Genomic DNA, 16,490 nt, shown 5'->3' on the forward strand with positions numbered 1-16,490 from the left:
GAAATACAATATCCTAAACACAATCTTATTACACTCCAAACTCACTAATTTATGATTCATCGGATCAGATACAATGACCATAATATCAATCCCAAACACAATCTTATTACACTTCAAACTCACTAATTTATGATTCATCGGATCAGATACATAGACCATAATATCAATAGAAGTTCTGCCAACAAGGTTATTAAATGCCTTCTTTGGAAAGTTTAAAAAAAATTAGTTTCAATTCATATGAAATATAATATCCCAAACACAATCTGATTACACTCCAAACTCACTAATTTATGATTCATCGGATCAGATACAAAGACCATAATATCAATAGAAGTTCTGCCAACAAGGTTATTAAATGCCTTTTTTGGAAAGTTTAAAGAAAAATTAGTTTCAATTCATATGAAATACAATATCCCAAACACAATCTTGTATGGAATGGGCTTGACGGCTAAGAGCTCCCTTCACTTGTCTTGAGGAGATTTTCAACCTGTGGAAAGCAAGAGGTGCAGATCTTACAAAATGACATGGCTAAAACTAAACAAAGCCACGTAATGACTTCTGAAAAATAAAAAGAAAGAGGACCTTTTGGAAGGCCTGTCATTCTTTCAAGGAACGATTTCTTCCAGTGAAAAAACTGTCCCATCAGTTGGATCATGTGTATATTCGAAAGGTCGTGGTGGTTGAGTTTCTCCATCCTTCATCAGACAGTGCAGGTGTTTGGGACATTGACGAATTCCCAGATGACGCTAATGATGCATCAGTCAAAACAAACGCTTCTGTAAAACAAACCCTGAAGGCATTAATTTAATGGGCACATATCTACTTTTTTCAAAAAACTGAATATACTTTTCCTGCGCTGGAACAACTCGAGCAGGATTTGAGAGAATTTCACAAGATGGCATGGCTTCAACTTTCTTTTCAGATGCATTACCCACCTGCAAAACTGAAATTAACCTGAATAAGAATAAAGGCAGAGTAGGTTATGTAGATGGACAGATGCATTACCCACCTGCAAAACTGAAATTAACCTGAATAAGAATAAAGGCAGAGTAGGTTATGTAGATGGACAAATTTAGATGCATTACCCACCTGCAAAACTGAAATTAACTTGAATAAGAATAAAGGCAGAGTAGGTTATGTAGATGGACAAATCCAAAAGAAGCCCAAGATCATAAAGTTAAGCAACAAAAAGCATTAAACAACAGTGTTAAAGGACCCTGATTTTCTCATTACAACCATGACCATAAACAACACTCGTGTGATACACTCCATTCCTAGATTTCAAGTACAATATTCCCCTACAGAACCTTTGTGCCCATTTCCACTAGAGAAAATTATTACATATAATAAGGTGGCAATAAGACATACACTCCATTCCTAGATTTCAACTACAATATTCCCTGCAGAACCTTTTAAACTACAATATTCCCTACAGAACCTTTGTGCTAAAGGACCCTGATTTTCTCATTACAACCATGACCATAAACAACACTCGTGTGATACACTCCATTCCTAGATTTCAACTACAATATTCCCTACAGAACCTTTGTGCCCATTTTCACTGGGAAAAATTATATATAATAAGGTGGCAATAAGACATACACTCCATTCCTAGATTTCAACTACAATATTCCTACAATATTCCCTACAGAACCTTTGTTACATATAATAAGGTGGCAATAAGACATACACTCCATTCCAAGATTTCAACTACAATATTCCCTACAGAACCTTTGTGCCCATTTTCACTGGAGAAAATTATTACATATAATGTGGCAATAAGACATAGATATCATAGATATGGAATGGAAAATAACCAATAAGGGGTGGCAAGACCAAAATAGCTATGATATGAAATCTGACAAATAACCTTCTTAACTATAATAAGAGAGGAGCTCTACAAAAGCCAAGAAGAGATGTTGACTCAAGAACGACCTTTTAATTAAAATACCTCCATTTACTTGGATTAAACATTTCCGGATCCATCACACAAAATTTTGGAATCCAGAAAATGTTTAAGCTAAATAATTCACATCACAGAAGTCTAAACTCTGTTTAAGCTAAATAATTCACATCACAAAAGTCTAAACTCTGAAATACTCAAAGTATGGAATAAAGTTGCAGTGGCAATTACCTGCATTGCTTCCCCTCCTTATCACTAGATTTTGGGCCTTTCATGGGTCCTGCCTCACCATAAATGTTTCCCTCATCCATGTTTCCCTCATCCATAGCAGTTTTCTGTATGTTTCTTTCTTTGCTACTTTAGCCTTTGCTGATGTAGACAAAACATACTGCAGAAGTTGTTGAAGTCTAAACTCTGAAATACTCAAAGTATGGAATAAAGTTGCGGTGGCAATTACCTGCATTGCTTCTCCTCCTTATCACTAGATTTTGGGCCTTTCATGGGTCCTGCCTCACCAGAAATGTTTCCCTCATCCATAGCAGTTTTCTGTATGTTTCTTTCTTTGCTACTTTAGCCTTTGCTGATGTAGACAAAACAACAATTGGCAATTTTACTGCAGAAGTTGTTGGAGGTGTTGTAGGACGAGGATACTCGAATAATGTGGGTTTGGCATGTCGAAGAAACTCAAAATTTGGGACCTTCAGTTCATAATTGAGCCCAATCAAAGCAGTGGGTTCAAAAGAGAAGCTCAGAAAAATATACTAGTGGATGCCAATACCAAAATTGACTAAATACTGCCATAACAATGACAACAGTAATTCTGTCATGCTTAGTCCTGAATAGTAATTCTGTCATGCTTAGTCCTGGATGACAACTTAATTGAGACATTTCGACCACCTGCATCTAAAATACCAGAAGCTAAAATTGCACCCATCTTGTTCATGGTGTCTTCATGCTTGTCAAGAATGATCTTTTCAAGTGACGCCTGAAGTAAGAAATAAAAACAATGTGAGGATCATAAAAAGTCTATTGCGGCAAAACCTGGAGTTTGAATGCAATATAATAGCACCATAAGTCTCTATAGGATATAATTTCACCTTTACACGAGGTTCACGTGCCTCATTTGTTTGCACAAGAACCATAACCATGGCTATAAGGGCACATTGACGAACAAAATCTACCACATTTGATGTTAATGGTTCCACCAACAAAATAAATCCAAGTGCTAGCACTGCGGTTCTTCTCAGGTCATCACTAACAACGGAAACAACACAATGCAACAGACGACGAATGGCTTTGTTATTGGATGTGCCCCTGTATGCGAGGGCCAGAGCTTACATCCCACCATAGCATAGAATTGGATCCCGATCACGAGTCATTTTCTCTGTAAGTGTGTCAACCTATTTTTCTCTTCCATAGACAATTGATGCTATTTCAAGTGCCAGACATATTTTTTACAAATAGACATATTAAAATCTGGTGGAAAGTTTAAACTTGAGTAGAATTAGTCGAGGAAAAATAAATCTTCGAATGATATTTTCATATCACATGAAATACTTTTCAAAGTTCAAACGTAAGTAACCAACAATACCTGATAACCTTTTCATGGTGAGTATCATGTGCATATGCAAGCATCTCACTGGCCTTTTCACTTGCAGTTCCAACCATAAGCAAGCCCATACTTATGCCTAAAGCCTCTCCAACAACTGCACTAAGTAAAGAATGTCTTGACATTCTCATAAATCTCTTCATCAACAGTTGCCAAAGCAGCCAAATCCAGTGCCAAACATGCACCGTGTTGAATTATCTTTTGTAATCACCACATTTGTTATAAGTGCTTTAAAAACAAATATCTGATTTGAACAACACAATTTTCATTAAAAATTCTATACATCAAATGACACCAGTGGCTGAAAGTTAGGTGGACACTCACTTCAACACTTGTACTGTGCAAGCTTTCACGAAGAAACTCTTTAATGCCTTCCCCATGGTTTGCATGGATAAGCCCTAAAACATACAAAGCTCCACCTTCCGAATATGGGCTTCCACCACCAGATGAACCATTCTAAGGAAGATAAGGAGTCATCAAAGATCTACTTTGTTGCAGGTGGCAATTACCTGCATTGCTTCCCCCTCCTTATCACTAGATTTTGGGCCTTTTATGGGCCCTGCTTCACCAAAAATGTTTCCCTCATCCATAGCAGTTTTCTGATCTGTTTCCTTCTTTGCTCTCACTTTAGCCCTTGCTGATGTAGAAAAAACAACAGTTGGCAATTTTATTGCAGAAGTTGTTGTTGGAGGTGTTGTAGGACGTGGATACTCAAATAATGAGGGCTTGGCATGTGAAAGAAAGTCTAATTTTGGGACCTTCAGTTTATAATTGAGCCCAATCAAAGCAGTAGGTGCAAAAGGGAGGCTCAGAAAAATTAACAAGTGGATACCAATACCAAAATTGACTAAATACTTCCATACCAACAACAGTGATGTTGTCATGCTTAGTCCTCGATGAAAAATTAATTGAGACATTCTGCCCACCTGCATCTAAAATACCAAAAGCTAAAATTGCACCCATCTTGCTCATGGTGTCTTCATGCTTGTCAAGAATGATCTTCTCAAGTTGACGCCTGAAGTATGAAATAAAAACGATGTCAAGGTGATAAAAAGATCTATTGCGGCAAAACCTGGAGTTTGAATGCAATATAATAGCACCATCAGTCTATATAGGATATAATTCTACCTTTAAATGCCAACATTTAGAAGTTATTATTTCAATTGGAAACTTTGCATTAAAAATTAACAATAGAAGTGCAACTACAATGGCAACAATGAACATTTGTTTGCTAAATAAAAGCTTACAACATTGTATAATAGCATACCTGAAGCTACCTACCACGAGGTTCACATGCCTCATTTGTTTGCACAAGAACCATAACCATGGCTATAAGGGCACCTTGATGAACAAAATATACGACATTTGATGTTAATGGTTTCAGCAGAAAAATGGCCTCACTTAATGCTGTGCCTGTACAAGAGACCTACTGCCAAGGCTGCTCCATGTCTGACATGTGGATTATATGATTCGGAAAGTAAAGAAACTATTAGTGGGGTCCGTTAAATTTGCAGAGTTTGATTTAGCACCAGCATAAAGGACCAAGCCAGCATACACTGATCCCCTTGATATTATTCTTAAAATATTGAGCCATATGCTCCATCAAGATGTAGCACAAAAGTTATAACAAATCAAGTCCAAAATTGATTTAATAATAAAAACATGGTACACTGTAACCTGTTCAGGTTCGGAGTTTAAAACAAATCCAAGTGCTAGCACCGCAGTTCTTCTCACATCATCACTAACATCGGAAACAACGAAGTGCAATAGACGACGAATGAATTTGTTATTGGATGTGCCCCTGTATGCGAGGGCCAGAGCATAAATCCCACCATAGGATAGAATTGGATCCTAATCATGAGTTGTTTGCTCTATAAGTGTATCAGTCTCTTCTTCTCTTCCATAGAGAGTTAATGACATTTCAAGGGCCACTATAAGTGTATCAGTCTCTTCTTCCATAGAGAGTTAATGACATTTCAAGGGCTAGAGAGTTAATGATATTTCAAGGACCAGATCTCTGTACACAATTGTTTACAAATAGACATTAAAATCTGGTGGAAAGTTTCAACTTGACTAGAATTAGTCAAGGAAAAATAAATCTTCGAATGATATTTTCACATGAAATACTTTTTTAAGTTCAAACGTAAGTAACCAACAATACCTGATAATCTTTTCATGTTGAGTATCATGTGCATATGCAATCATCTCACTGGCCTTTCCACTCGCAGTTCCAACAGCCTCTCCAGCAACTGCACTATCTAAGTAAAGAACATTCTTGACATCCTCATAAATCTCTTCATCAGCAGTTCCCAAAGCAGCCAAATCCAGTCCTAAACATGCACCATGTTGAATTATCTTTTGCAATCACCACAAATTTGTTATAAGTGCTTTGAAAACAAACAATTGATTTGAACAACGCATTTTTCATTAAAGGTTCTATACATCAAATGATATCAGTGGCTGAAAGTTAGGTGGACACTCACTTCAACACTTGTATTGTGCAAACTATCATGAAGAAACACTTTAATGCCTTCCCCATGGTTTGCATGGATAAGCCCTAAACCATACAAAGCTCTACCTTCCGAATATGGGTTTCCACCCACAGATGAACCATTTGACGAAGATAAGGAGCCATCAAAGATCGACCTTGCTGAAGGTGACCCCTGTGAATGACACCTAAACCAGCGGTAGCACTGAACTTTGCCCAATTTGTGGCTCTGCTAAGCCATTCCTGGTAAGAGAATGTGCTAAACGTTAGAATTCTAGCTTATTAAAATAATATCCCAAAAAATGTAAAAAGTAGGTGAGCGAAACAGCTTGAAAAACAAAGGCATATGACCAGATTTTCTCTCAAGAATGTGTCTGGGATTACAAACTACTCATAGTGTTTTGTAAAACTATATTAAAAGCGGAATTGTGATTTGGTCGTGCTTCTTGAATACCAGATTTGTAGAGAATAATAATATATATTAATATCAATCAATTCAATCCACTTCGACTCTTCCCCTTTATAAGCACTATATTCATTGCTCCCTTAGGCTTATTAATTCTTGAATGCATTCTGGTATGTCCAAACTCAGTCATTGTGTACAACATTGCTGACTAACTGCGAAATCAATTGCATGATAAGAGATTGACACGTTTTGATTGGAATGGAGCATAAAACATCATCAAAGCAAAGACAATGTTTTAGTATGCCAAATACATTGGTTTATCACAATACTGAGATCTTTTGAGTAGGTGCTATTTTCCATTTGAGTTTCACATCGCGTTGATGTTTACCAACTTATTTCTCATGATTACGTTGAACTTGAACTCTCTTTTAGTGTTTGTGCTTATTTTCTTTTCACTAAAAGGAAAATTGGTTTATACAAAATTAGAAAATTTGTTATCGACGAAGTAGGAGAAACTATAGTAATTATAAACTCATTTGTAGTTACTTCTGTTGGAAAATCAAGAGACTTGTAGATTATAGTTGACTTATCTTACTTGATAATTACTTGTGATATTAGTTCGTCTTTTATTACTTATTATTGCTTGTTCATCAAGCAATTACCAAAACAATGAAGATCATAAAGAGACAGAGTACATAAGATATAGGCTCCAAGCTAGGGCAAAACCCCTCCGAGGGGAAAACCCAAAAGGAATACTTCTCTTCTTATAGAATCAATTCAAAATGAGACTTCCAAGACCCAAAGACCAAAGCCAAAAATCCTCCCAAGCACCAAGTCAGCCCACTAGCAAGATCTCTTTCAAATGAACCAAATTCTTCCAAAGTCAACGAAAGTCAAGCTCGGTCCAAGCAGCTTCAACTTAGAATCTCGACCCTGCAACTTGAATTTGCAATTTCGGCCCCTAAAACTCACACAAAAACCCTAGACAACTTTGCACGTGTGGACAAAAAAAGATGTTTCACTAAGAGACCTTCCTTCGACTTCTTCCTCTTCTTCTTGTCTTCCTTGCTCTTCTTCTTCCTTCGCTATTGCAAATCAAACTTGAGTGAATTGGTATATCAAGTGAGTCGAAGTCCGTCTTATTGATAGCCTTCTTGAGGGGTTGAATAGCCCTCTTTAGGCTGACTTCATCATGACTAGGCCGTCTTGGTCTTGGAGGATAAATTAGCTTTCTTGACTAAAAAATAATTATTTTCTTTTGTTGCAATGAGTCCAAATGGGACTATAATACATGACAAAACTTCTTCTTTGACCTACAAAGTCCTAGAAGCATGAAGAACATGGTTTGACCTAGAATTGAGCATGAAACCCATGCTTTAACAAATAAAAAATATTTTTCTCTTTTTAAATACAAAATATACAATGTCATGTTTACAAAGATCATTGTGAAGACCGAAACTAGTTACATTATCCAACAACTTAATTTGGAAGCACTGAGAGTAATCATCTGAGATCTGCCAAATAGTTTGTACTATCCTGAGCACAACACTTCTATAAAGGAAGTCTAGACCATTTGAAGACTTTTACTTGCCCATTTATTAAGAGTTGGTTGAAGAAACTTACTTTCATGAAGTATTCCTTGGAGATTTGTATCTATAAGTCGACCTGCTATATTTTGTCCTTTGTTGATAGTTGGAGGATGTTGTTTCTTTACAATGTTAGATGGAGGCAGAATACAAGCCCTACAAAAACTACAATGGACCATTAATCTTGATACATTTACTTATATTGATATCAAGATGGAACATCGTTGATTGTTTGATGACATGATGGATTTTATCACATATACTGAGACATGGGGACTCTATGAATTTGGACATTTGGATATGGAAAAAAAATTGCATATGACAAAGTCTGTTGGACTTACAAAAGGTGTAAATGAAAATTGTAAATCTAGGGTTTATAAACCGTAGAAGACTTAAAGTCTTGGATGTGAAATCCCTAAGGTCTATGGATAAAATCCTAGAGTTGGAACTAGATCGATGATTTCCTTGAATGGAGAAACCCTAGCTCACACAAGGAAAGGAAAGGAAAACAACGTGCTGATGATGAAGACAAGGGTGTTTGCAATAAGGAAAGGATCAAGAGGGAGTCAACGAATTCCCTACAATCTTCAAAATATAAGTACTTCATATATCTCTGCTTTGTTTATTATTTTTGTTAGCCTCTTGCCTTTGTTTCCTTTTGTTGGGTTATAATCGTTCTTCCATGGCCTCCTAGTGAGGATTGAAGGTACACCGTGAAGACTGCCAAGGCTCTGGTAGCAAATGTAAAGTTTTTTGAAGAACAAAGCAAGATTTGTGGCAAGAGGATTCTCTCTGGAGTGATTCATGTTCAAGAGGGAGAAATTGTACTGACATCCATAATCATACCTGATGACTAGAGAAGCTACTAGTACAAAAGGAGCAAGCAGGCCAACAAGTTTGAAGGATGTCATTGTGTCGAGATCTATGGAAAGTTAGTGATGAGTTCAAAGTGGATTTATAAGATCAAGCATTTGGTAGATGGTAGCATAAACCGAGGATTCTCCTAGGAAGAGGAAGAGGACTATGAAGAGACATTTGCTCTAGTTGTCAGGAAGAAGAAGTGTACAAGGAAAAACCTTTGGACTTTGAGGTACATGTTTGCAAACTAGAGAAAGCTTTGTACGAACCTCGAGCTTGGTATGGATATTTGAGAAAGCTTGGTTGATCTTGTTTCTAATGAGAGTGGATGGACTCACTTGTTATAGGGAGCGACAATTGTATGAAGATTTTCTTCCATGATAGAGGGAGAAGTCATGAAAAAGGAAGTTGATCTCTAGGATCAAGATGAAGGATCTTGGTTGGATATATTACTTCTTGGGACTAGAAGTGTGGCAGAAGCCAGATGAGATCTTCCTGGCTCAAAAGGAATTGTATTATTATGATCCTTCAAAGATTTAGGATGATGGACAACATGTCCATGGTCATTCCCATGGTATCTAATCTGATGAAGTTGAGTGGCAAAGGGAGCAGTCTAGATTGTCTCAGCAAAATTTGTTTCAGTGTTAAAGGGAACACCCAGTCAGAGTGATCAGAAAACAACCGTGGTGATGGATTGAAGCTGGTCAATTTATGGTTGAGCCAAGGCATGTGGCACAACATTCATTGAGGTATGGGCATGGTACAATTGGATATGGATTGAGATATATCTCATATAGTTACAAGGATTGACAAATTTAGCTTGGGGTTTGCTATAATGAACAGGAAGTTGTTAGCACTACTGAAGCAGAGTATATTGTAGTTTGTTGGGCAAGTTGTGAAGCAATGTGGCTTTAGAGGCTACTCGCAGGACTATGCGGGAGACAACCATGATGACAGGTCAAAGCACATGATACAAAAGGAATAACGAGGCTCCTATGTATTTATGTAATTGAGCTTGTTGCTGACATTCTCAAAGCCTCTGTCCTTGGATGACGTTTGCATACTTTTGGGACAAGATTGGAGTGATTGAGAATGCTTCCCTTGGTTGGAGGGAGTGTTGATGTTGTAGCATCAAGGGGCATAATCTCCTTTAGGTCAAGGGTATTGACCCGGAAGCCATGGTTTATGGTTGGGAAGATTGGCCTAGTTAGCATAGAGGCCTGGATTACTCCCTCGGTCAAGGGTTATCTGACCATATTGCCATGGGGTTTGGCTAGTGTGTTGAGCTTGTGCCTTATAACATCGGGTGATTTTTTTACCATTCAATTGCATGTGACATGTGGGAATGGTAAATGGGCCCCGGTTGTCACCATGGGTCAAGTGGGTTCTTGACAAGACTCTAAGTGATGACTTGGTAGATTGGTGACTTCACTATGGGTCAAGTGGGTTCCTCACAAGACTCCAAGTGTCAACTTGGTAGATTGGTGACCTAAGGACTAGTGGGTAGCTAATTCATTTATTTGATGTTGATGCGGGGATGATTTCCACATGGTTTTAGTATAGAACATGAGGTGGATGGATTCATCAACATAGTTGAGCTCATTCAACCTTTTCTTGGTATAGAGATTTTTCAACAAGAAAACATTTGAAGAAGTCATTACGAATACCTCCCTAAGAGGGAGTGTTGAATTTTTGTAGCTATGGTCAGTGCTCATATGAAGGAAAATGATAAATATAATTTGAATCTAAAGTCCCCGTTTCAATATAGGGAAAATCAATTTTTGAAATTTAAATTATTTGTCTCCTCTAAGTCAAGTCATCCCCAAATGTATAAGTCGACCCAGCCCAAGAGACACACCACTTAGGGGCATATTTGATCACTATAAATTCACACTCGTCCTCCTCCATTGGAGAGGAATTCAAATCACCATATAAGGCAGAATAAGAACGAATCTAAGGCATCAAGAAGGACAATTTATGAGGTAGTAGACCAAAATTTCTAAGGAAAGTGTAGGAGGCTGAAATTTCAAGAAGCCAAATTTGTCTCTATTTGACCAAGTTTGACCTAGGTTTGATTACTCGTCAATTTGTATTTGCTTTTGATTGGGAAACCAGATTGTATCTCTTGCTGAATTGGACAATTTCTCTAAGAAAAGGTTGTTGGGTTTTTCCTTGGTTAGGGTTTTACCAGGATAAATTTTGTCTCTTGTTTGGCTCTCATTTGTCTCCATTTGAGAGGAATTAAAATCACCATAAAAGGAAGAATAAGAACGAATCTAAGGCATCAAGAAGGACAATTTCTGAGGTAGTAGACCGAAATTTCTAAGGAAAGTGCAGGAGGCTGAAATTTCAAGAAGCCAAATTTGTCTCTATTTGACCAAGTTTGACCTAGGTTTGGTTACTGGTCAGTTTGACTTTGCTTTTGATTGGGAAACCAAATTGTATCTCTTGCTGAATTGGACAATTTCTCTAAGAAAAGGTTGTTGGGTTTTTCCTTGGTTAGGGTTTTACCAAGATAAATTTTGTCTCTTGTTTGGCTCTCATTTGTCTCCATTTAAGAGGAATTAAAATCACCATATAAGGTAGAATAAGAACGAATCTAAGGCATCAAGAAGGACGATTTTTGAGGTAGTAGACCGAAATTTCTAAGGAAAGTGCAGGAGGCTAAAATTTCAAGAAGCCAAATTTGTCTCTATTTGACCAAGTTTGACCTGGGTTTGGTTACTGGTCAGTTTGAATTTGCTTTTGATTGGGAAACCAGATTGTATCTCTTGCTGAATTGGACAATTTCTCTAAGAAAAGGTTGTTGGGTTTTTCCTTTGTTAGGGTTTTACCAGGATACATTTTGTCTCTTGTTTGGCTCTCATTAGGATCCTACTAGTTTTATTTTTTTATTGTTAAAGAATTTGTGTAATTTCTTAATAATGAATGTCACATAAGTTAAACTAATGAAGAAATCATTGAAAGTAATTATCAATCTAGAAAATTTTGAAAAATCAACATATTGTAGAGTTATAGAGTTGTAATTTGTGACTACAAGAAACAGATCTATATCACTGAGCATGATAACACAAATAAAACATATAATATATTAAATAGAAATCAAATTGAGTCACAAATTAGCCATATGTAATTTAACTAAAGTGCACTACACATATGTAAGGTGAATTACCTTCATTTATGAATAATAACGTCCATCTCCTCCATCTCATCTCTTTCAATTTCTCTACATGTTGCCTTCCTTTCCTCTCCCACACCCAACAATTCAAACCAAGACAAAACTAAAAAAAAGGAGGAAAAAAAGAAGCAAAACAAAGGAAAATAAATCCGACACACGACAAACAACATAAAGCATGGCCATGCTCAAACTCAACAAAACAAAAATATGTAGACAACAACAAACAAAAAATTGCAAACGCCCACTCCACAAATCATCTTTCTTGCAATGTTCTCTCCTTCCTCCTGTGCTTCTTCACTACAAACAAAAGAAATTGGAGAGGATTAGGTTGAAATACACATATATAGTGATAGTAAGCATAAACATATTTGAAAACCAATAAAGACCTCCCATGGAATTTGTTTTTATAAAGACATATTGTCCACTTTCTATTCCACTTATCAGTGCTAAATGCAATAAGCCATTTGCAACAGATACATAATAAAACATTAGAATTGTTATGGAGATTAAATCTTAGAGTTAGACGCAATAATTATTCATAATAGAAAACATACCTTTGCGCTGCATCTATATTGCTTACGGTATCTTTTTAACTCAACTTTCTTAGACTTTATATCTACAATCACTCAGTTATAAAATCATGAAAATGATGGAAGAAACTAAATAACAAATAAACAAAGCAATGAATTAACCATACACATACCTGCTCGCCCTTGCCTAGTGCCAACTCTTATGGAATCATCATATACTGAGCTACAATATAACATGAAATTAAAGGACAACAATATTTTGTAGGAGAAATGCATTACTCACCCATCTCATCTTCCATATTTGTAGTGTCTAGGGTATCTTCACCATTTGACTTTCCTATATTGTAGAGTTGTATTTGGTGACTACACAAAACAAATATAGAGTTGACTATGAGAACACAAATAAAACATATAATATATTTTACAACATGCAAATTGAGTGACAAATTAGCCATAGGTATTTTTAAGTAAAGTGCACTAGTAAGATGAATCACCTTCATTTATGAACAATAACTCCCATCTCATCTCTTTCATTTTCTCTCCATGTTGCCTTCATTCCCTCTCCCACATCCACCAAGACCAAACTACAAAAAATGAGGGAAAAATGCAAAACAAAAGAAAACAAGTAAGACACGCGACAAACAACGCAACAAGGTCATGCTCAAAATGAACAAAACAAAAATATGTAAACAACAACAAACAAGAAATTGCAAGCGTTCGCTCCATGCATCGTTGTTCCTGCATTGTGCTCTCCTTCGTTAAAAGGAGAAAAGAAATTAGAGTGAATTAGTTTGAAATACACATAAATAGTGATAGTAATGATAAATAAATTTCAAAACCAATAAGTACCTCCCATGGAGTTTATTTTAAATAAAAAAAGATAATCTACTTTGTATTCCATCAATAACAAGTTATCTAAAACACATACATAATAAAGCATCAAAATCGTTATAAAAGTTAAACTTTTGAATCAAACACAATAATTATTCATAATAACAAACATACCTTTGTGTTACATCTACATTCTCTTAAAGTATTTTCTCCACTCAATCTTCCTAGACACTACATCTACAGTCACTCAATGCACACAGTAAAATTTTATATGAAATGAATAAATAATGGAAAAAACTAAATAAAAAATAAACGGAGCAATGAATTAACCATACACATACTTGTTCGCCCTTTCCCATGGAATCATCATATATTGATAAACATTATAATAGGGAATTAAATGACAACATTATTTTGTAGGGCAAAAACATTGCTCACCCATCCCCTATTCCACGTTTGTAGTGTCTAGGGTATCTTCACCATTTGGCATTCCTATATTGTAGAGTTGCAGAGCTGCAATTGGTGACTACACAAAGAAGATCTAAATATTTGAGCATGAGAACACAAATAAAACATATAATAAATTAAATAGCGATCAAATTCAATAGAAAATTAGCCATAGGTGATTTTAAGTAAAGTGCATTGCATATAGGTCAAGTGAATTACCTTCATTTATGAACAAGAACCTCCATCTCATCTCTTTCAATTTCTTTACATGCTACCTTCCTTTTCTCTCCCACACCCAACAATCCAAACCAAGACAAAAATAAAAAAATGAACAAAAAAACCAAAACAAAGGAAAACAAGTACAACACACGATAAACAACATAAAGCATGGCCATGCTCAAACTCAACAAAACAAAAAACTGTAGATAACAACAAACAAAAAATTGCGAACACCCTCTCTACAAATCATCTTTCCTGCAATGTGCTCTCCTTGTTTTTTTCCCTTCACTGCAAGGAAAAGAAATTGGGGAGAATTAGGTTGAAACACACAAAGATAGTAATAGTAATGATAAACATATGTCAAAACCAATAAGTACCTCCCATGGAGTATGTTTTATAAAACAATCCACTTTTTATTTCACTTAATAGTGCTCAATGGAACAACCCATCTGCAACAAATACATAACAAAATATTAGCATTGTTACAAAAGTTAAACCGTAGTGTTAAACACAATAATTATTCGTAATAGAAAACATACCTCTGTGTTGTATCTATATTACCTAAGGTATCTTTTCAACTCAACTTTCTTAGACTACATCTACAGTCACTCATTGCATAAAGTAATATTTTATATGAGATCATCCAAAAACGATGGAAGAAACTAAATAAAACATAAAAGGAGCGATGAATTAACCATACACATAGCTACCCGCCCTTGCCCAGTGCCAACTCCTATGGAATATTCATATTTTGATCAACAATATAATAGGGAATTAAATCAAAGAATTATTTTGTAGGGGAAAATCATTGCTCACCCATGCCATGTTCCACATTTGTAGTGTCTAGAGTATCTCCAACATTTGACCTTCCTATACTATAGAGTTGTATTTGGTGACTACACAACGCAGATCTATAAAATTGAACATGAGAACACAAATAAAACATAATAAATTAAAAAGCAAACAAATTGAGTCACAAAATAGCCATATGTAATTTTAAGTAAAGTGCACTACATATAGGTAAGGTGAATCACCTTCATTTATTAACAATAACCTCCATCTCACCTCTTTCAGTTTCTCTGCATGCTATCTTCCTTTCCTCTTTCACATCCAACAATCCAAACTCAGACCAAATCACAAAAAATGAGAAAAATGCAAAACAAAAGAAAACAAGTATGACACACGACAAACAATAGAAAGTATGACCATGCTCAAAACAAAAATATGTAGACAACAACAAACAAAAAATTGTAAACATCCGCTCTACGCATCATTGTTCCTATAGTGTGCTCTACTTCGTTAAAAGGAAAAAAAATGGAGTGAATTATGTTGAAATACACATATTTCAAAACCGATAAATACCTCCCATGCAGTTTATTTTATAAAGATGGGCAATCCACTTTGTACCACTTATTGATGATCAACGGAATAAGGCATCTACAACAGATGCATAATAAAATATTAGAATCATTATAAAAAGTTAAACTTTAGAATTAAATGCAATAATTATTCATAATAGCAAACATACCTCTGTGTTGCTTCTACATTGCCTAAGGTATCTTCTCCAGTTAACCTTTTTAGACTCTACATTTTAGTCATTCACTGCACAAATTAAATTTTTATACAAGATCATGAATAAACCATGGAAAAAACTAAATAATAAATAAAGAAAGTGATGAATTAACCATACACATACCTGCCCGCCTTTTCCTAGTGCCAACACATCTGATCTTGATGATGAACCACAGAGGTTGGTTCGAAACGTCGATACAATAAAATCATGAATGCGATGACTCTGGAAAATAACGCTACACAAAATGAAGATCGCAGAAGCCTCAAATCTACAACTTACAGAATCATTATATGGTAATCAACATTACAACAAGAAATTAAAGGACAACATTATTTTGTAGGATAAAAGCATTGCTCAACCATCCCCTGTTCCGCCTTTGTATTGTCAAGGGTATCTTCACCATTTGACCTTCCTATATTGTAGAGTTGTAGTTGGTAACTACAACAAAAAAGATCTATATAGTTGAGCATGAGAACACAAATAAAACATATAATAAATTAAATAGCAAAGAAATTGAGTGACAAATTATCATAGGTTATTTTAAGTAAAGTAAATAAAATGCAATGCATATAGGTAAGGTGAATTACCTTGATTTATGAACAATAACCCCCATCATGTTGCCTTCATTTCTCTCCAAACCAAGACCAAACTAAAAAACCAGGGAAAAAAAGAAAAATAAAGGAACACAAGTACGACACACAATAAACAACACAAAGCATGGCCATGCTCAAACTCAACAAAACAAAAATATGTAGACAACAACAAACAAAAAATTTCATATGCTCCCTCTACAACTCATCTTTCTTGTAATGTGCTCTTCTTCGCTGCAAGGAAAAGAAATTGGGGAGTATTAGGTTGAAAT

General features: G+C 35.7%; 1 pseudogene across 1 annotated transcript; it reads right to left on the bottom strand.

Moving 5' to 3' along the window:
- Window positions 1-2,135: 2,135 nt before the first annotated feature.
- LOC149237527 (26S proteasome non-ATPase regulatory subunit 1 homolog A-like) lies at window positions 2,136-16,472 on the bottom strand (annotated as a pseudogene). Its single transcript, XR_016246300.1, has 13 exons — window positions 16,216-16,472; window positions 15,752-16,066; window positions 15,584-15,657; window positions 14,433-15,492; window positions 14,056-14,343; window positions 13,053-13,915; window positions 12,023-12,921; window positions 5,996-6,243; window positions 5,669-5,867; window positions 5,191-5,443; window positions 4,780-5,012; window positions 3,001-4,527; window positions 2,136-2,888 (listed from the first exon to the last, which is right to left on the bottom strand). The product of XR_016246300.1 is annotated as a 26S proteasome non-ATPase regulatory subunit 1 homolog A-like (transcript).
- Window positions 16,473-16,490: the final 18 nt, after the last annotated feature.

Source organism: Pinus tabuliformis, chromosome 8 (genome assembly GCF_031772625.1).
Source record: "Pinus tabuliformis cultivar Carrire ecotype Pingquan chromosome 8, CPIR1, whole genome shotgun sequence".
NCBI classification, from domain to species: domain Eukaryota; kingdom Viridiplantae; phylum Streptophyta; class Pinopsida; order Pinales; family Pinaceae; genus Pinus; species Pinus tabuliformis.